The 21,814-nt window shown below is 42.0% G+C and overlaps 1 protein-coding gene and 1 pseudogene across 1 annotated transcript in view; one reads left to right on the top strand and one right to left on the bottom strand.

Moving 5' to 3' along the window:
• The window catches only part of CEP85L (centrosomal protein 85kDa-like), a 217,006-nt gene that overhangs the window by 83,640 nt on the left and 111,552 nt on the right, over positions 1–21,814 (top strand). The window lies entirely within an intron of this gene.
• LOC105540108 lies at positions 3,244–4,484 on the bottom strand (annotated as a pseudogene).

The following is a 21,814-nucleotide window of genomic DNA, read 5'->3' as shown; positions in this document are numbered from 1 at the left end:
AACTTTATTGAGTTGCACGCCACCCCCCCACCCCTGCCAAATCTCATGTCAAATTGTAATCCCCAGTGTTGGTGGGGCCTGGTGGGAGGTGATTGCATCATGGGGGCAGTTTCTCATGAATGGTTTAGCATCAACCTCCTAGTGCTGTTCTCGTGATAGACTTCTCACAAGAGCAGGTTGTTTTAAAAGTGTGTAGTGCCTCTCGCCTTTCTCTGTTCATCCTACCATGTAAGACACCTACTCCTGCTTTGCCTTTCAATCAGACCTCTTTCTTTTATAAATAACCCAGGCTTGGGTATTTCTTTTTTTCTTTTTTTTAAGTTCCTTTTCAGGTATTGATAGCAGTGCAGTAATGGACTTACACCATACACCCATTTGAAGTGTACAATTCAATGACTTTTAGTATATTCAGAGTCATACATCTATCACCACTGTCAATTTTAGTACATTTTTATTACACCAAAAAGAAATTACATTCCCTTTAGCCATCATCCTTCAAACCCTCTATTTTCCCAGCTGTAGGCAACCACTAATTTTGAGGGACAATATGAAAATTTCCTAGGGGCTCTCTCTCTTTTCCTTGAGCATGTATTTTATTACAATGATTAGGTTTCATTTGTTCATTAGTTTACTTTGCTAAATGGTTTCCTTAAAACAACTCATCTTAATGTAAAATATCTTCTTGTTCTCACCATCTTTTTCTTTTTTTTTCCATAAAATTTCAAACATACACCAAAGTAGAAAGGAGGCAAAGTGTTGAACCCATATGTGTACACACCAAATTTACAGTTATAATACACGACAATCTTATTTCAGCCATTACTTCTGCTCATCCGTATATACCCTTGGTACTATTTTTAAGCAAATAGAGAACTCCCTTTTAACCTTTTGGTAATAATGATACTAACATTTATTGAGCATTTACTATTTACAAGGCATCATGATCATGATAAGAGGTTTGCATAAATTTTTTATTTAATTAAAAAATTATATGTGGGTTTAATTATAAACCTATTTTATATATAAGGTAGGTAATATTTCAACCATTCTCTAGCCTGTTCTGCTTTTTATTAACAGTCAGTTCATTGGTGAATAATACTATGTTTTTGCAACTTTGAAACTTTCAGGACTCTGATTATGGATATTCAAATAACATGACTTCCAGATATCACAGTGGATTATTTGGTCAATTAGCCTTAAAATTAACAAAAATATCGCTCATAAAATTTTGCAATATGTTACACATTATATATAACTTATTTTAAAATTCTTTTATTGTGGAATCCTTTTGAGGTAAAATACAATTATCTCCTTTTTACTGATGAAAAAAAAAGACTTACAGGATGTTATGTATCCAGGGTTATATAGCTTTTCAAGTGGTGGAGACGAGATTCTCTTAGTCTGTTTGTTTAACCCCAAGCCCTGTTCTTTAACCCATGGTGCTAGATATCTGCACTTGGAAGGCAGAATCCAAAGGGAAAAAAGCCCTGAGAGATGTAGTATAGGATAATATAGGTAACACTAGATTGAGAAACAGGATGCCAGGATTTTATTTTGAGCTCTGTTCTTGGTCAAGTAATTTAACTTCTTTGTACTTTAGTTCTTTATTTATAGATGGTAGTAGGTCAGAGGTTATACAGAGAACTTTTTTGCTTGTGAAATCATAATTTCAAGGCAGTATTCAAAACAGTTTGTTTTATATTCTTTTGTAAATCAAACAACTTTGTTCCTTATCTCTAAATTCTCTTAATTTATGTTATTGCTGAAAATTAAATATTTGAATCATAAATTCTTAAACATGATTTATAATGTCATTATAGCTCTGTTACCGGTGGAGGGTGTCCAGGTTCTTGGTGCTTTGAACAAAGAATTGGACAAAATACAGAAAGCAAGGAAAAAATGAAGCAACAAAAGCACAGATTTATTGAAAATGAAAGCACACTCAACAGAAAATGAAAGCAGGAGTGGGCTCAAGCAAGCAACTCAAGGACCTGGTTAGAGAGTTTTCTGGGGTTTAAATATCCTCTAGTCTAGTTTCCCATTTTGTTACGTGGTATACACCCTATGGAAATGAAGTAGTGTCCCATGATCAGTCTGATTGGTTGCAGAAAGCTACCAATCAGAGGCTGAAGTGAAGTTACAAAGTTAACACCCTATGCAGACGTGTGATTGGTTGTGGAAAGTGACCGTTCAGAGGCTGAAGTGAAGTTGCAAAATTACACTTCTATGCAAATGAAGACTTGGCCCATGACCAGCCTGAGTAGTTGCAGGAGAGGACCAATCAGAGGTACTTTCAGTTTTTCATCTGCCACACAGAAAGGGCAGGGCAGGTGGAGGGCGTTTGCAAAGGGAGCAGTAGCCTCTGATGCTTTTGTTACTTGGGTGTGAAAAGGGGATTTTTAGTTCTAGGAAGTCAGCGTGAATTGGCCTTAGGTTCCCTGCCTCCAGACCTTGTTCTCCTGCCTCAGCTCTAGTAAGTTTGCAGAAATTAAAATTGTTGGAGGCATAGTTTTATATCTTTATGGACCTCAGTTTTACCTTCAGTATATATCATTCATTCATTCATTTTTGCCATCATTTTGCTTCTCAGCCTGGTAGAGAGAGTGTGATTGCTGGACCCTTAGCCAGCTGAGCTGAACTGAATTGATTTTAGAGATGTGTGATGAACCCATGGACCTGGAAAGGCTCTTGTCACAATTACGAATGTAGGTGGTATGGCTCCGATGACCGGAGGAACACCAGAGTCCTTTGTCTTGCACCGGCTTAAATAAAGCGACACGGACGCATGTGGAGTGCTTTTAAGGAGTAGAGAGAGTTTAATAAGGGGGAAAGGAGGAGGCTGCCCTGTACAGAGATGGAGGGGGTCTCCAAGCTGAGAGGGGGAACTTCGAGTGTGGAAAACAGCTAGTTATATTAGAAGGCTGGAGGAGGCAGTGTCTGATTTGGGGCCCAGGGGATTGGTTTGACCAGGTATGTCATTCACGTAACCCACCAAAAAAAATGGGCCCTCCCACCCTAGCCTTTTAGTATGCAAATGCAGGGGGCTATGATATCCTATACACGTGGGGATATGTGGCAGTGGCCATGATGCTAGGCACTTGTGGTGACAAGAAGTCGAGGCAGGAATTGCCATACTGAATGGACCCAGTTTCAAATGGCTGGCGTTTGCATATCAAAGCTTGCCGGCTCAGCCCTTCGAGCTGTTTTTCTGCTAGGCAATGAACGTTTCTGGAGCTGCTTTAAAAGAAAAAAACCTTGCCAAGGCCCCCTTGTCCTATCTGCTTAAAATAATTCTTTTTTTTTTTTTTAAATTTGTAAATGTTTATTAACTGTCAGTGACCGAGACAGGGGAATCAGATGATGGGAGTTTGCAGCAGGCAGTGCACGTTGAATAGGAAACAGAGTGAGGGGAGCTTGCCCAGGACCCATTAGTGGTGGGGAAAAGCAGATGGAGATGCTTATAGTGGTGTTCTGCATGTGCACACGTGCGCGTGTGTGTGTGTGTGTAAATGCAGAGAAAAAAATCTGAAACACCTAGAACTGACCTCAGTAATCACATCTGGGGAGAGGGGAGGGTAGTGCTGTTCTATGCAGAGAATACCTGACAGTATGTGTTTTCTGAGGTAGGTGCATGGATACACAAGCAGAAATATGCATTAACTATGTCTTGTTCATCAATGAAAATGCAAATATCTAACAGGATGGCACACTGTAAGAAAATACAACGAAAATGCTAATACCAAACTCTTGGCACACTATAAGAAAAATGACGCTCAACTTTTTACTGTCGTGAACTCCAGCTTTCACTTGCTATACGCCTGATGGCGAGGGGTTCGCGGCCATGCCCATGCTGGTGAAAGGTCACCAGGTTCGGTTTCTCATCATGGGCATGCATCCTATCCCTGAGGGGAGTTACTCATCATCTTCCTCAGGGTCGCTGATCTCTTTATAAATCATTAGATACTTTCTCTCTTGCAGTCTGTGGATCCAGACATATTCCCCCTTTTCTTGGGTCTAGATGTCTTATTAGTCTTCTCAGAGGTACTTTCTTTTCTCGGGGGACACAGCTGTTTTCCATCGCTTCGTGAGCCAGATGCTTCTGGCACTCCCTTCAAATCATTTCCTTCCTCTGCTGGCTTCTTGGGCATCATCTTTGGAAAGTTTCCATGTAGCATGCCGAAAGCCATCTGAGGACGTTCTTCCTGATTCCCGCAGTTTTAGTCTGTATCAAAGTCATTCCCTGGAATTCTGCGGCCCATTTATTGTACATGAAAGGTGGGAGGGTGGCCTAGAGACCTGGTTTAGTCATGGTCTCATAGTTTCTCTTCATATACACATAGGTGATTTTCTCTGAGTTTTTCAGCTTTTCCCACTCTTTCTTACATAAGTATCTGGCAGTATCATTGAAGGCCTTGTTTGTGTCTCTTCTCTGATATCTGAGCATCATCCTTGGGTCTCTTTGCAAAGATGCTGTCTCCATTCATAGCGTTGGGAGCAGTCTGACCTCGGAGACGAAGCAGCCATGGCGAGGTCGGCAGCAGCAGCAGCAGTGAGGGCAGTGGCCAACTAATTTTTTAATAATTCCTGTAACATTCTCCCCTGAGATGTCACCCTAACTGCTGGTTAGGTGTTTCATTTAAAAGTGCACAGGTACCTCCCACTTCAGCTGTAAGGACATCTAAGGCCCGTCTATTCTGTGCTCCTACTGAGGCTGAAGAGTCTATAGATTGTGGTTGTGCCTCTGTGGCCCCTACAGTTGCTTTCCATCTTCGCTGCATTATAAGAGAGATATTAAGTATTGATCTTTCAAGGAGAGGGAATGCCCATAAACCAGAATATACCTCTGGCTGTAGAATTTCCCATCCATGGTTTTTCTAAGATGAGATTGTCATGTGCATGCCCTCCCCAGTTAAATCTCCATATAAGGGCATAGAAATGATAGATCTCTTTGTCTGACGTATTCAAAATGGTACAGTTTCTAGAAAAAGTTAGGCATGTCCCCAGATGATGCTGCCATCTTGGTAGAATTTAAAAATAATAAGTTGGGAACTACTGGAGCTATAGTACAAGTTCTCTTCCAATGCCTTGGGAGGGCTAAGTGTATCCAGGAGCCACAAAGAAAATATAGCCCTGTTCCTTGAAGGGATGGTTCTAAGTTGTGGCTTGTGAGAGACACTGGCAGATTTTTCTCATATCTTAGAAGTTTCCTTTCTTTATGTATAACAGAGGCATCCTTGGGATAAAGATAACCATATTTAGTCATTTACGATGTCATTTGGATTTGACATGCCAAGTGAAAAGGGTCCACCTGACAAATGGAGTTTTGAAAAATTAGAGACGAAATAGGGCCCTGGTGAATATCTCAGATGATTTTTGTGGCAAGGGCTGTCAGTCCAGATGTCTTCAGTTCACCAAAGATCTGTAAGCTGCCACTATTAGCAAACATCATACAAGGGTCTGGAATTCCATGGGTAGGGTGGAAGTTTGGAAAGACCCATGTGTTATTTTTTACATTATAGTCAAGGTGGTTACTTAGAGCATGCCACTCCCATCGGTACTTCCAACCAGAAGGAGAGGCTAGATTCTGAAAGCCCCCCACTAGGGCTTCTATCCTTGTAGATCACCCTTGTTGCACTCTCCTCAAATCTTTGAACTATCAGCAATTACAAGTGTGATGTTAAAATGTCTGAGATCTCCCAAGTATGATCCTTCCCCACTGCTTTTAAAGCAGAGGGAGGCATTTGCTATTACTCAGTCAACTTTTCCAGGCCTGAGGGTGTGAAGCTTATCTTTGGGAGAAAGTTCTTTGATGCTGGGGCAAAGTATTCTCCCGGGAAGAGTTAGTCACCCAATTGAAAGTGTTCCCATACCATGTCCCATTTATGCCTGGTAAGTCTTCAAGCGTTAAAGGTAAAGCCAACAAAGGGAATCCTAAGATGCTGAGTTCCAGGTAACTGTAAGTTTCCTTAGTGTCACTGAACTGAGCGAACCACTTAGGACAGACCTGACAATTAGTCTTGTTGTACAAATGGGCCATGGCAGATATTGTAGGAGCTAAATGGTGCGATGTATTACGAAGTCCAGTAAAAAGTCGTAACAGATTTAGTGATAGTAAAACTCTCATGTTTACTTCCTGTTAGTAACCATTATTCCTGCTGTGAGGTTAATAATTAAGCCAAATGCTGTAGTAATTGGGATTCTCTCTCTGACATTCCACCCTGGGGGTGCTGCAGTATATAGTTCTACTGCAAATAGCAGAGTGAGTATAGCAATTCCTGCAAGGAGTAGTAGTAAACAATTTCCACCAGAAAGAAGTTCTGATATTTGGCTCAAAAGGAGAGGTAGAAATGACAAAATGTATTTGTTGAGGTAGGGGTGAGACTGCATAAGATGATTAGTTCTCATTCAGTTACTTATCTTTTGTGATTTTCAGCTTAAGATCTGTTTTTTCACACTGCTATTCAGGACGTTCCTCTGGGCTGTCGGGGGTTGCTCCCTCAGCTCTCCAGGCTTTGATTTGAGTGTGATGTATCTATGAGTCGGTTGATTCCTGTACCTTTTATTGTTGGGTGAACTGGAAGAAGAACAGTGTAATTACAGCCCTTCCTAGTTTGGGCTTCGGGAGGGAGAGAGAGAAGGGAGAACCTTTACCAGTACCAAATCTCCCGGGTTAAATAGAGGTGTCCCTGTTTCCTGGGATTGGGCTTTCGCTAATTGTGCTAATTCCTGTTGGAAGTGAGCCAGAGAGGTTACATGCTTAACTAGCTCAGAGGTTTCCCGATCTAATAGAAAATCATTGGTAAGGAAAGGGTGTCCATACAGCATCTCAAAAAGGCGAAGACCTAATTTTGAAGGGGTTTATCTTACTCGTAGTAAGGCCATGGGAGGAAGGGTGACCCAAGGAAGGTGAGTTTCTTGGGACAATTTTCTGAAGTGTCTCTTGATAATATCATTAGTTTTCTCTACCTTTCCTGAGGATTAGGGTCTCCAAGCCCAATGGAGATGATATTCTATGCCTAGTGCTTTTGAGACCCTTTGTGTGACAGCTGCCTTAAATGAGGGCCCATTATCACTTTGTAGGTACTTAGATGAAAGCAGGGAGTTATTTCATTAACTAACACTTTTATTACCTCAGAGGCTTTTTCTGTACGACATGGAAATGCTTCTACCCGCTTAGTGAAGGTATCTACCCATACAGCAGGTATTGAATGCTCTTTGTCTTTGGCATGTGGGTGAAGTTTGTCTGCGACTCCTCCCTTGGGTATCTTTCTGTTCTTTGGGTTTGAGCAGGAAGGAGTCGCCTGTTCAGGGGATTATTTTTAAGACAGACTTCATAAGCATTAACAACTTGCTTGATTGTTTTTAGTAAGTTCTCGCCTAAAAACAATCTCTGGGCATATTGATGAGTTTTATCATTTCCCAAGTGAAAAGCTTGGTGAAGCACTTTAAGGACTTTCCATTGGCTGGAGGCTGGCACGTGGAGTTAGCTGTCTTGCGACTGTAGCCATCCTGAGGGCTGAAATGTATACCATCGAGAAGTGGCCCATCCTATTTCTGTGGGTGAGTACTGAGGTTTAATTTCTCTTACGGAGCCTTCCCAGATTAAAGGGGTTTGATTGAAGTGTGTTGTCTTGAGCCTTCCTTGCCGCTGATTTAGCTGCCTGGTCAGCTAATCTATTTCCTTTGGCTATCTCATCTGTTCCCGTTTGATGTCTCCTACATTGCATCACTGCTGTTTCTCATGGAAGGAGAACTGAGGATGATAACCTGTGATACTTTATAGGAGATCCATTGGTGGTAAGAAAATGCCTTTCGTTCCAAATGACAGCATAAGCAGGGAGAACCAGGAAGGCATATTTGGAGTTAGTGTAAATATTAGCTACCTTTCCTTTGCTTAATTCAGTTGTTCTTGTAAGAGCGATTAGCTCAGCTAATTGAGCGCTTGTGCCTGGAGGGAGTGACGCACTTTCAGTGATGTCATGTAGAGTGACTACAGTGTATCCTGCCTTACAGATCCCTTGTTCTACAAAAGAGCTCCCATCTGTCAACAGGGTCCAGTCTGGGTTCTCTAGGGGAGTTTCCTTGAGATCTTCCCTGGGTGCATAGGTCTGTACTATGATTTGTTCATAGTCATGCTCAGATTCCCCAGTTTCTTCCTGGTGGAAGGCGGCTGGATTTAGGTGAGAACAAGTCTTTAATTGGATGTTGGAACCCTTTAACAGCAGGGCCTGATATTTAAGAAGTCTGCTATCTGTTAGCCAAAGGCTCCCCCTAGAGCGCAGTCGTCCTGCCTCGTTAGGTGGGGCATAAATAAATCATTTTCCACGGTTAATTTAGAGGCTTCTGGGAACAAAAGAGCCACTGAGGCAATGGCTGGGAGGCATGCTGGCCATCCTTTAGCCACCAACTCAAGTTCCTTACTTAGGCAACCCACACTGGCTGTTGACCTGGGCCTGTGTTAATACTCCCAGGGCCATTCCCTTCTTTTCTCATACATACAGATTGAAGCCCTTCCCTGTAGGAAGGGTGAAAGCTGGTGCCTTAAGCAAGGCTTGCTTCAGCTGGTCAAGGTCTGAGCTTCAGGTTCCCAGGCTAAAAGATAAGTTTTAGCTCCCTGAGTTTCTTTTATGAGGTTATGTAAGTTTCTTTTATGAGGTTATATAATGGACAGGCTATTTCACCACACTCAGGTATCCATAGTCTACAAAATCCTGTAATGCCCCAAAATCCTCTGAGTTGCTTGAGGGTTTTGGGGAGGGAAAGGAAGAAATAGTCTCAACCCTCTCCTTCCCTAATGCTCTGGTCCCCTCAGACAGCACTAGGCCTAGGTATACTTCACTGAGGTTTTGCAGAGCTGGGCCTTGGGTTTTGAAACCTTATATTCTCTGTTAGCTAAGAAGTTGAGAAGAGCTTCATTGCCTTTCTGAAAAGCATCCTCCGTTGGGGCTCAGAGCAGAATATCATCAACGTATTGTAAGACCTTAACTTAAGGATGAGAGAACTCAGAGAGGTCTTGTGACAGTGCCTGTCGAAACAGGTGAGGACTATTTCAAAATCCCTGAGGCAGCACCGTCCATGTTAACTGGGCAGTCTGGCCAGAGGGATATTCAAAGGCAAACAGGTATTGAGAGTCAGGGTGTAACGGTGTACAGTAGAAGGCATCCTTTAAATCTAGGACTGTAAACCATCTAGTTCCCTCAGATATTTGAGTTAACAGGGTATAGGGATTAGGGACCACTGGATGGGTTGGAACTACAGCTCCATTAATGAGGAAAAGGTCCTGAACTAGGCTCCATTCCCCATTGGGTTTCTGCGTTCCTAATATTAGGGTGTTGCAGGGGCTGTTACAGGGTTTGAGGAGGCCCTGCATCTTTAGGTTATTAGTAATGGCTTCTAGCCCTTTCCTAGCCTTTGGCCTTTGGGATAATATCTCTGGTTAGGAAAAGAAGATATCCTTAAGATAGATCTGGACTGGCCTAGCAGTTATAGCTCAACCTATTCTTCCTTAAGTTGCCCACACTTCCAAATTAATGTTGGCTTCCATCAGGGGAGACAGAGTTTGTCCTGGGGCTGTAAAGATGCTGCAGGCGCCCATGCAAGCTAGAATGTATCTACCTAATAAAGGAGTGGGACTTTCAGGCATGATTTAAAAGGCATGTTTAAATAGTAAGTCTCCCCATCTGCAAAAGGGGTTGAGAAAAATATCAGGTTAGTTTTTCCTGATACACCCCTTATGGTAGTGCTCTGGGAAGAGGGGGACCCTGAATTAGAGACGAGGAGAAAGAGACTGGCCCAGTATCCAGAAGGAGATCTACCTTCCTTCTTTCAATTTCCAGAATCCCTCAGGGCTCATGTGTTGTGATGGCAGTCTGAGTCGCTGGAGCTGGGGGTTTAAGCCCTGGGACCCATCAGTCGTACTGGACCATCTGTGAGACTGGTTCTGAACCCACTGACCTCTGCCTCTGGGGGCAGATCCGTCTCCAGTGGTCTCCGCCACAGGCTGGACAGGGTCGAGGTGGCTTCGTCTTGCTGCCTGGGCATTCCTTCTTAAAATGCCCTGACTTGCCACATTGATAACAGCTAGTGGATGCACCTCAGGGATCCTGACCTTTACAAGCTTGCAACGCTACTACTAGAGCCTCTGTTCTTCACTTGTATTTCCTCTCCTTTTCTTGGACCTCCTCCTGATCCCTATTGTAAAAGACTGAAGTGGTTATTCTCAGGAGGTTCTCTAGGGTGCTATCTGGTCCTATAGCTTGTTTCTATAGTTTCTTTCCAATATTGGGAGCTGACTGTGTAATAAACTTGTCCTTCAGGATTAACTGTCTCTCAACTGAATCAGGATAAAGAGGTGTGTTTTATTAGTGCCTCTCCTTAGCCTTTCCATAAAGGCTGTGGGATTCTCATCTGGTTTTGATCTATCATAGATAGAGTAATCAAGAGGTTTGGCCCTGGTCTTCCATAGGCTCTCTAATATAGACCTTAAGAAGTGCTTCCTTTTCCATTCATTTCCTGAGTTATTGGAGTTCCAATCAGGGTTATCTGCCGGAACTGCTTCCCTTCCTAGTGGGAATGGAGCTTCCACTTATTCCTTACTTTCCTTGTCTCCTCTTTTTCTCCTTGGTCTGCTATAGGAGGCATGTTGCTCATATGCATATTTTTCTGCTGCCTGTGGAACTCTGCCGGCTTTTCAGCCCCAGTGAGGGTCTGACTTAGCAGCAACATAACATCCCTCCATGTGAGATCAAACACCTGAGTTAAATTTTGGAAAATTTCTATATACCTATTGGGGTCATCAGAAAATTGGGCCAAGTCTCTGTTTATTTGCTTAAGGTCCTGTAATGAGAAGGGAACTTGAACTCTCATGGCACCATTCCTGTCAGGCATTTCCTACAGAGGTAAGAGTGAAGTGGGGAGAGTGGGATATACTGGAGATAGTGGAGCTGGAGGAGCTGATAGTATGATTGGAGGCGGACTGGAAGGATTGGGACATTCAATAGCTGTCTCAGATTGCTCCTCTAGAACCTGCTTTAGCTCTGGGGAACTATTCCCTGTGGCTGCTAAAAGAACTGGGTTGGTTGTACAGAACTTGTAAAGGTCTGGGCTGTTTCACAGGGCAAAGAAAGTCTATACATAGGGGATCTCAGTCCATTTGCCCTTCTGTTTGGAGAAAAGATCTAACTGTTGGATAATATTAAAATCAAGGCTCCCCCCGGCAGGCCAAGTTTGTCTGTCCTCAAGATAGTAAGAAGGCCATTCCCTTGTGCAATAGAATATGAGTCACTTTTTCCTCAAAGTCTCAGGGTTGAAGGAGTCCCAGTGGTTTAAAATACATTCCAGAGGAGTGCATGCTGAAGACGATCTGTTGCCCATCTAGACAGAGAAGTGAGAATAAAAGTGTCCTTTTAGTTTCCTTTTGGTGTATGACTCAGGGTGGAGAAGAAAACAGTAGGGGGCATTCCCCTATTTTCCCTCCCTGGTTCCTGGGTCCCGGCACCCAGTTAAATGTGCCGCCCATGGCTGTAGGTGTGACCCTCCAAGCCGTGGCACCAGAGAAATGACTTTTGAGGCCTAGTCACACTCACCGAACTAGTCCTAGTCCTCTGCTTATTATTTCACTTTGACCTCCTAGACTTGTGTGACCTGTGTGCCTCCCTAAAAAAAAAAAAAAAAAAAAAAAGATCTCAGGGAAAACTGTGTAACTGGGCAAGGCCCCAAGGATTATGCCAGATTCAACTCTATATCCTGCTATTATGGCCTGTGCTAAAGCATTTACCCTTAGAAAAATGGTTCTAGTTAACTTCTGGACTTAAATCCCCTTACTAATTAAGTACTATCTCAGTTGGAGACAGTACTATCTATGTCAGTTGGAGACAGAAAAGGTGAGTTATAGGAATGTAGGAACCAAATGGCTGTTTTCCTGCTGATGGAACAATATTGAGACTAAAATTTGGCTATGGAAGACATTTAATTCCTAACTGTTGAGAGCAGAATTTTCCCATTCCTGTAAGAGGCTTAGAGCCTGATTTCTAGCAGGGCAAAAGGAAGCTGCGGTGTTAGCATTTGGAAAAAAAAAAAAAGTGCCTCATGTAGAGGATTTCTGATTCCACTAGGTGGCACTGTTGGCTCAGAAATACTATGTGCTCCTCAGACAAGTGGTGGAGACCTGGAAATGCCATGGGCTCTCCAGACGAAGGGGCTGAGAGAGAAATGCTCACTGTCTGGGAGGAACCCTCTGTTCTAGAAGATTGCAATTGCATGCCTGAGTGAAACTCCCGGTTACTAAATTCCCACACAGTCGACACAACGCAGAGAGAGTAAGAGACCGTGGATAGAAAAGGAAGGAAAGTTTCTTGACTGAATAGCTGAGGATTCTCTGCCAGCACCTGAAATGGGCTGTTGGACGCTGGGTCTAGTCCAGAGGCCTTTGAATCACACCAGGGTGTGCCCTGCCCAGATATGCTCAGTTGCCTCAGAACTTTTTCCAGCCTTGCGCAATGGCAAGGTCTCCCCATGAAAGGAAACTGATTAGAAATATGGCTAACATTCCCAATGACCTGTGGGTATTGGGGGGTTCTCCATGTTCTTACCAGCAAGCCTCACATCTGAGTCTTTAGAACGGCAGCCAACGATAAATGTATCTAACCAGCAGATGGATGCCTTTTGATTTTAAAATAGAGGCCAAGAGCACCTTGGAATGATAGAACAGATTTTAAGCTCACTTGTATAATCACCACTCCAATGAATGTTGTACCTCGGATTCCCGGCCAGTGCACCGAAATGATACGGCTCTGATGACTGGAGGGCAACACCAGGGTCCTTTTCTCACGCTGGTTTAAATAAAACGACATGGATATATGTGGAGTGGTTTTAAGGAGCGGAGAGAGTTTAATAAATTGGCGAGAAAGAAGGAAGAGGCTCCCACATACAGAGACAGAGGGAGGGGGGCCCCAAGCTGAGAGAGGGAACCTTGAGTGCAGCAGAAAACAGCCAGTTCAGGAGGCTGGAGGAGCTGGTGTCTGATTTCCATAGGGCTCAGGAGATTGGGTTGACCAGGTATGTCATTCATGTAACCCACAAAAATCTGGCCCTCCCACCCTAACCTTTTAATATGCAAATGCAGGGCACCATGATGTTCTACAAACGTGGGGCGATGTGGGGGTGGCCACGATGCTAGGCACTTGTAGTGACAAGAAGAAAGTGGATATCGCCATATTGAGTGGACCCATTTTCTAATGGCTGGCATTTGCATATCAAAGCTTGCTGCTCCGCCCTTCAAATCATTTTTCTGCGATGCAAGAAACGTATCTGGAGCTGCCTTAAGAGAAAAAAAGCTTGCCAAGGACCCCTTGTCTTCTCTATCTGCCTAAAATAATTTCTTAATAACTCCTGTAATATAGGGAGATTATTGACTCCATAGCTCTCCAAACAGTGCAGGTAGATTAAGGACAAGATTATCATTTATTATCTGTCCTATCATAAAGTAATAGTTTTATTTCTAAGAAACTTTATGTTTTCAAAACTTACATCCCATGACAGTTTGATTTGTAAAAATTTTTGTAGGAGAGAAGTAACACTTACGGCTCTCTACAGGTCAACTGCCTGATGAGACTTAATCTTAAATTGAAACTAGTGTGAGATGTCCAGAAAATAGTAGAGTTGAATGACATTTTAAAAGGCAGGCAAGAAAAAAATTCTATTTTTTTTTTGGCAAATATAAAAAGGAACTGTTTTTTTTTTTTTTTTCCCCTGACCAGCTTCCTGCCCACTCCTGCCCCTTGACTGAATTGGAAAATATTTTACTTTGCATTGTTGACCTCTTTGAGCCATACATCAAATTGTCCTTTAAATTGGTAGTAATCTGGCTAGAGATTAGAATGCCTGTCTTTTTGTTTTTTTAAAAAACAGCTTTTCAGCCAGGCATGGTGGCTCACGCCTGTAATCCCAGCACCATGGGAAGCCAAGGGGGGCAGATTGCTTGAACCTAAGAGTTCAAGACCAGCCTGGATATCATGGTGAAACCATGTCTCCACAATAAATACAAATACTAGACAGGTGTTGTGGCACATGCCTGTAGTCCCAGCTACTTGGGGGACTGAGATGGGAGTATTTCTTGAGCTCAGGAGGTTGAGGCTACAGTGAGCCAAGATTGCGCCATTGCACACCAGCCTGGGTGACAGAGGGAGACTTTGTCTCAAAAAAACTGAAACAAAAAACCAGTGTTAGAAAGAAGTGCTTGGTGCCGCAAAGAAGAAATCGCACTCAGGCAAGAAGTTTTCTCAGCAAGGCAATTTACTTCTACAGAAGGGTGCTGCCTGCATCAGTCATGCTCACAAGAGCACACCTAACAAAGGAGAGAAGGGTTTTTATTCCTAACACAGTTCCTGTTTCTGTGTCCTTTCCCCATTGGCTGGGGTTGGACCAAACAATCTAAATTAACCCCACTGGCTAAGACTTAAACCTTTCTAAGTATGGTGAACACACAGTTTGCTAAGAGAGGAGGGGAGGGAGAGACTGTCTGTTGCTAAGGTGGGAAGAGTTGCCTACAGAACAAGTTCAAGGCGTGTTTCGACATGTATGGGTTCAACAGAGTTGTTGTTCATAGAGTGACAGGTTTGCTAGTTACAGATTAAGCTGAGGAACAAGCGCTCATTACAGATCAAGCAGAAAGGGCTGTGTACAGAGCAAGAGACCAAGGGAACTTTGAAGAGGAACTTACTGTCCTTAACAGTTTCCCCCTCTTGATTTTATAGTTCTTCCCCTTCAAATTTGTTTAACATATTTTATATTTGTTGTTCTTCTTGTTCGTTTAGGAGTAGGAACTTATTTGAGTAGGGTAGAGGAGAATCGAGAGGGGTTTTGGTGAGGGCTTTTTCTATAAGCCTTTGCACTAATCTGCAAATACAAGCTATGATGCAGCAGCCTACAAGAATGAGTACACCTGTAACAATTGCAAGGGGAGTAAAGGTTATGAATCCCTTCCATTTTCTAAACCATTTTTTCCATGAGACTAGAGAATAATTCTAGAATTCTATTCTAGAATTTTTGGCTAATTCATTTGCTAGGGTGGTAAGGCTCTGTAAGGCTTTTGTAATTGTTCCATCGGGTGCTGTGTTGTTAGTGATAAAAGCATTGGGCCCCAATTATGACACAGACCCCACCTTTTTCAACTAATATTATGTTCAGGGCTATTCTGTTTTCCCAGGCCATCTGGCTGGTGAAGCCTAATTGTTCAGCTGTTCCTTTAATGGCATCCCTAATATAACTGACAAACTGCTGTTGATTATGGTAAATGTAATTTATCCAGTTCACATTTTTCTTTATAGTTACCCACAAGAACAATATAGATTCAAATCCTTCAGCTATTTGATTTTGGGCTTTAAATTCATTTGGCACCCCTTGTGGAACTCCAATGGCATTTATATAACTGTGAGGGTCAAAGGACCTGTAGGGGGTACTTCTTTTTTCACGATTGTCCTTTTTGCTTTGGTTGATGAAATGCCAGAGTGAAAGGGATTGCCGATTGGATTAGAGCACAAGTGCTGCTCCAGTTACTTGGCAGAGTACCCAGTAGTGGTCCACTGTGGTACCACCATACATCCGCTTGGGGATGAACAAGGGCAGACTGATTGGTTAGCTCTTGAAAAGGCTTAGATTCACTGCATCCCATTAGACTCCCAAGGAATGCCAAGTTTTCCCCTTGCTGTGAGACATGAGGTGAAATTGATATTTGTAGTAGGGGGTTGGATAGCCCTCAGGGGCCGACCTGCAGGGCTTTTCACTTCTGGGAATAGCAGCAAGAGGGTTTGACATGTCTTATTGTCCCAGGCCGTGGGATTTTGGAAGAGGGCTACCATACAGTTCATGCCCGGTTGGTCAGAGGATCATCCAAGTAGAAAGGGGACAATTTGGGTTTCTGGCCTACCTGTCGCACAAGTGTAACAATTGCTTTTGTTTAGTGTTCAGATGGAATATTTAACCCATTCCAGCCAGGCATTTGCATCTTGGGACCGTGTTCAATGACTACAGTTGGCTTTAAATCTTTAATTTTTACAATGGGTAAGTACTGGGTTGCAATGATTAGATTGGCAATCAGAGGGGGTGGCCCCTTTGGTGAAGTGTAGTTATGGTTTTAGGGCAGTGCAACCCTGTGAGGAGGTCCAACCCTGATGTTTAGTAGTCCATAGGACATCTGCCCACTGAGAACATAACCCCCAATTGCCTAACTCTTCCTTTGAGAATTCCCACCATACACAAGACATGGGAGTATTAACTCTTTCCACAGAGGGGCGGAAGTACTTTTCTGCACAAGCTAACTGTCTTTGACTTTGGAGGTCTCCACAAGGTAAGACTAGACAAGCATAGTTACATTAACAGTAAGATATCCTTGAGTAGCTAAGGGGAGGAGATAAAGACAAACCCGTTTGAATGTTAGTTTTGAGGCTGTTGGTCCTGGAGTGATGGTCCATGACTTTGCCAGAGGTGGGGCCTTCTTCACTCAAGTGTGGTGGGTTCACCCTTTTTCAGCTTTCCGGACTGCTATTTCAGTTGTTAGGAGCACCAGGTAAGGTACTTCCCAGGTGGATTTGAGCTTTCCCTCTTTCCAACCTTTGACAAGGATGTAATCTCGCTAGGAGGCCTTGAGTCCTGAAGGAGGAAAGAGACAGACAGACCAAGGTCTTTTTGAGGGGGGCAGTTCGGATTGTTGTTAAGGCAATAGGCGGGCAACTTGTCCATGGTAATCAGGTTTCCAGAATTTATTTGGTTAGGTGATTTTTTTACAGTTTGATTCATTTTTTTCCCTACTTTCCCTGATGAGGACAGGTTCCAGGGAGTATGATATTCCTATTTTATTTCTAGTGCCTGGGTATATGTTCTAATAGGGCTTTGACTACACTACTGGCTGTTGTCCTTGGGAAGGGGAGAGCTTCTACCCAGTGGGTAAGGTGGTCTACTGTTACTAGTAAATACTTGAGGTGGCCTATTGGGGGCATTTCAGTATAGTCAGTTTAGACTTTGGCATGGCCTTAACCCTGGATTTCTTCTCCCGGGAGGTTGTTTTTTTAGGGTTCATTCATTAGTTTTTCTGTACACCGTGCAACTGTCCACTACTTACCTAGCGAAGGTGTGTATTCCTATGCACCCATAGACTCTAAGGACTGCATCACATACAGCTTGAGGACCCCAATGAGTTCCTTGATGAAGCTGAGACAATATTTCTCTCAAGAGGTTTAGACAACATTTCCCTTCCATCTGGTAATACCCACTTTCCTTCTGGGTTTTCTTCAGCTCCTAATTTTTTTTGCATTTGCTTGAAGGGGAGGGAAGTTAGAAGTGTTTGGCAGGGGAAGGTGATCTAAAGGGTAAATAGTTTCTGGCTTGTCTCCTGTAGTTTTTAGGGGATATAGGATGACAGGCACCTGCTGCCAACACAGGGCATAATTTATTTCCTCCTGGGAAACAGGACTATTGTCATTGACATATTCTATTAAAAGTTGAGAAGTCCAGTCCTTACTGGACTCAAACCTTGGCCAGAAAACTGAAGGCTTGAGAATAGGTTCTTTGGTTTAAATAAAGCAAAAATATTTTATTATTTGTTGCTTCTTTTTATGTTTGGTGCTTTCATTATCTCTCCAATATTTTAACATGAGACCTAGAGAACTATCAGAAGGAATTATATTGTCTGTCTTTTCCTTTTTATTCCCTGCTTTGTCTGGGGTATTTCCCATCCTGGAAGTTTTAGGTGCTTCCTGAGTCTTCCTGAGTCAGTGGAGCGCAACCTCTCCTAATAGAAATTTCTTGCACCCTTTCTCTAGGGGCTCAACCCGAGTTTCCTCAGTGTATGTGGGGCTCAACCTCTCTTTACTAGAGATTTCTTGCACCTTTTCCCTGGAGGCTCACCCCCCCGCCCCACCCCGCCCCGCCAATTGGAGGTTTCTTGCACGCCTTTGCTTTCGCTTTGTCCTCTGGCCACTTCCCTCGTAGGAATTTAGGTCAGTATAAACCCTTGACAGAAAAGCTACCCTAAGCCATATCAGGTGACCACAGAACCATGGATCCGGACTACACACTCGCTTTGCACTTAATTGTGTGTCTCATTCACACACTTTCAACCTCCAGGATGTCCTCAACACCAAGGAAGTACTTTGCTGCCCACCCCCCAGCTTTTCTTACCTTGGTCTGTGCACAGAGTTACCTCGTCACTGTGGTATCTGTACTACAGGCTTTTTCTTCTTGTGTTGCCGAGAGTCTGGGTTTATTCTTCATGCCAGGTGGGTTCCGATTCCCTACCCCTGAGGCCACTGCAGTGAGGCAGCAGGACGCTTCTCATGAGAGGTGACTGGAGACCCTTCCCTGTAGGAGAATGGTATCCCGGACGGGTTCTTCTTCTTCAGCTTGGTGCTGCAAAGAAGAACCATCTCTCAGGCAAAACGATTTCTTAGCAAGGCAATTTACTTCTGCAGAAGGGTGGTGCCTGCCTCAGTAATGATCACAAGAGCGCACGGAACAAAGGAGTGAAGGGTTTTTATCCCTAAGGCAGTTCCTGTTTCTGTGTCCTTTCCTCATGGGCTGGGGTTGGACCAAACAATCTAACCTGATTGGCTAAGACTTAAACTTTCTAACTATGGTGAGCGTGCAGTTTGCTAAGAGAGGAAGGGAGGGAGAGACTGTTGCTGAGGTGGGAAGAATTGCCTACAGAACAAGTTCAAGGAATGTTTGGACATGTCTGGGCCGACAAAGAGTTGTTTACAGAGTAAGAGGTTTGTTAGTTACAGATTAAGCTGAGGAACATGAGCTTATTACAGATGGAGCAGGAAGGGCTGTGTACAGAGCAAGAGACCAAGGGAGCTTTGAAGAAGAACTTATTGTCCTTAACACCAGCTTTTCATCTTGCTTTATAAAAGCATGTAAGAATAAATTTCTTGGTTTGTTATTAATGGTTGCTAAGAGACAGTGTACAAAAAGGACTTGGTATATTCCTATAATTATTTTAAATAAGTAATCTTTTTTCTGTCTGAAGATTTGAAATGGCTTCTGAAGATACAAATATGAAAATATAAAATAGTGAAGAAAACAAGGTTATTTGTAATTGTGGTTAGATCATAAAATGAGAACTAAGATTTACACAGAATTGCATACTATTGCTGTTATGTACAGTTGCTGAAAGAATAGGTCAATCACTTGCCTATATGGAAACAAACAAAAGTGTCTAATTATCGAGATATAACAAATAAAAGCACAGGAAAGCATGCTTTTCATGATACAGATACCTGAGGTATAGTTCTCCTAATGTTCTTGACAATTATTTTTGTGTGATTATTTCTTATAATTAGACTCTATGCAGATACCATAATACCAAAATAGGATTTAATTATTTTAGGTGTGCCTCTTGTATACATTTAGCTGGATTAAAAATATTTTGGCAATGCTTGTCTTTTGAATGGCCTTTCACTTACTGTGATGATTGTTATATTTTCATGCATTTTTTTCATGTGTTTATCACCATATTGTATGTTTTCTATTCTGCCTTTCTCAAGTTTTTTCTATCTTGCCTTCTTTTGGTTGACTCTTCTTTATGCCATTTCTTTCGTCTATTAGAAGTTATACACTATCTTTTAAAAAGTTAGCTTTATTGTGATACAATTAACATACCGTATAGTTCGCCCATTTAAAGTATACAATTCTATGTTTTTCAATGTGTTTTCAGAATTATGCCACCATTACTACGATTTGAGTTTAGAACATTTTCATCCTGCCCCTAAAAGAAACCCGTTAGCTGCTACTCCCTGTCCCCTACTCCCAGACCTAAGCAACCACTAATCTTTCTGTTTCTATAGATTTCTTTATTGTAGTCATTTCACATAAATGATTGAATAATCTATTATGTGGTCCTTTGTTACCAACTTCTTTCACACAGCATAACGTTTTTGGTTTTTTCTTTTCTTTTGAGATGCAGTTTCACTTTTGTTGCCCAGGCTGGAGTGCAATGGCGCTATCTGGGCTCTCTACAACCTCTGCCACTGGGTTCAAGCGGTTCTCCAAGGTTTCTCCATGTTGGTCAGGCTGGTCTCGAACTCCCAACCTCATGTGATCTGCCTGCCTTGGCCTCCCAAAGTGCTGGGATTACAGGTGTGAACCGTAGCATGTATCAGGACTTCATTTTATTGCAAAATAATATACCATTGTATGGGTAATCCCACATTTTACTTATCTGCTCATTGGTTGATGGAAATTTTGATTATTTCTACCTTTTTGTTCTTAAAAATAGTGCCTCTATGAATATTCTTGTATATGTTTTTGTGTGAACATATGTTTACATTTCTCTTGGGTATACACCTAGGAGTGGAATTGCTGGGTCATATGGTAACTCTGTGTTTAACTTTCTGAGGAACTACCAGATTGTTTCCTAAGGGGCTGCACCATTTTACATTCCTACCAGGAGCATATGAGGATTCCAGTTTCTCCACATCCTTGCCAACATTTATCTGTCATTTTGAGTCTAGTCGTCCTAATGGATACGAGGGGGTATCTCATTGTGTGTGTGTGTGTGTGTGTGTGTGTGTGTGTGTGTGTGTGTGTGTGTGTTTTAATAAGGCACTTTACTATCATTGTGGCTTTGATTTGCATTTCTCTGATGACAAATGATGTTGAGCCTCTTTTCATGTGCTTTGTAAATAAGGCCATTTGTATATCTTCTGTGGATAAATGTCTACTCATAATTTATGCCCATTTTAAAATTGGGTCATTTGTGTTTCTATTACAGAGTTTAAGGGTTCTTTATGTAATATTATATGAAAGTCCCTATCAGATACAGGATTTGCTACAGTTTTCTCCCAGTTATGTGAGTTGTCTTTTAACTTTCTTGATGATATTATTTGCAACAAAAAATTTTTAAATTTTGATGAAGTTCAACTTTATTTTCTTTTGTTTCTTGGGCTTTTGGTGTTGTACCTAAGAAACTATTGCCTAACTCAAGGTCATGAGGATTTCTTCTATGTATTTTATTTAGTTTCTTCTAAGAGTTTTGTAGTTTTAGCTGTTACATGTAGGCCTATTGATTCATTTGAATTAATATTCATGGGTACTATGAAATAGGGGTCTAACTTTATTCTTTTGCCTGTGACTATCCAGTCACACCATCTCTATGTATCTTCTGGTTTCTAATGTAGAGATTTATAATATATACCCATAATTTGACTGACTATCTATAATGGTAATCAGAATCTTTATTCTCTTCTGGTAAATACGAGGACTATAAAATGTTGGAATGCCAGCCACCCCTTTTGTGAGTTATATGTCATGGTTGCTAAGTATATATATATTTTTATTTTACCCACATGTTGGATACTGATTTTATTGTTACTGTTTTTTTAGATTTTTAATCACAAGTTTACCATTTCTCTCTTTGCTCTTCCTTTTTTCAACTCAGAATTCATTACTCTTTATTCTGAAATAAACTCAAGGAACTTTAGCAGTTCTTTCAGTGAGTCTGCAAATTCTGTTTTTGCTTAGCTGAAAATATATTTTTCTATCGGGAAAGACAGTTTAGTTTCCCTGCAAAAGCAATTTTTGGATGTCAGTTGTTTACTCAACTCTTTGAAGATATTAGTCCATTGTGTTCTGGATTCCATTACTGCTGTTGAGAAGTTGACTATCGTTGGTAGTTGTTTTGTGAATAGTTTGCCCTTTCTCCATGGTTCACCACTTCTCATTGTCTGATGTTTTGCAGTTTCTTCATAAGCTTTAGTCCTGCTCTGCATGTGAAATTGTAAGCCCTTAACGGAAGATCTAATTCGTATTTTTTTTTTTTTTT

The sequence above is a fragment of the Mandrillus leucophaeus genome, unplaced genomic scaffold (genome assembly GCF_000951045.1).
Source record: "Mandrillus leucophaeus isolate KB7577 unplaced genomic scaffold, Mleu.le_1.0 Scaffold1047, whole genome shotgun sequence".
Taxonomy (NCBI): domain Eukaryota; kingdom Metazoa; phylum Chordata; class Mammalia; order Primates; family Cercopithecidae; genus Mandrillus; species Mandrillus leucophaeus.
The sequence above is the reverse complement of the archived record's forward strand: the minus strand, read 5'-3'. Positions and strand labels throughout refer to the sequence as shown.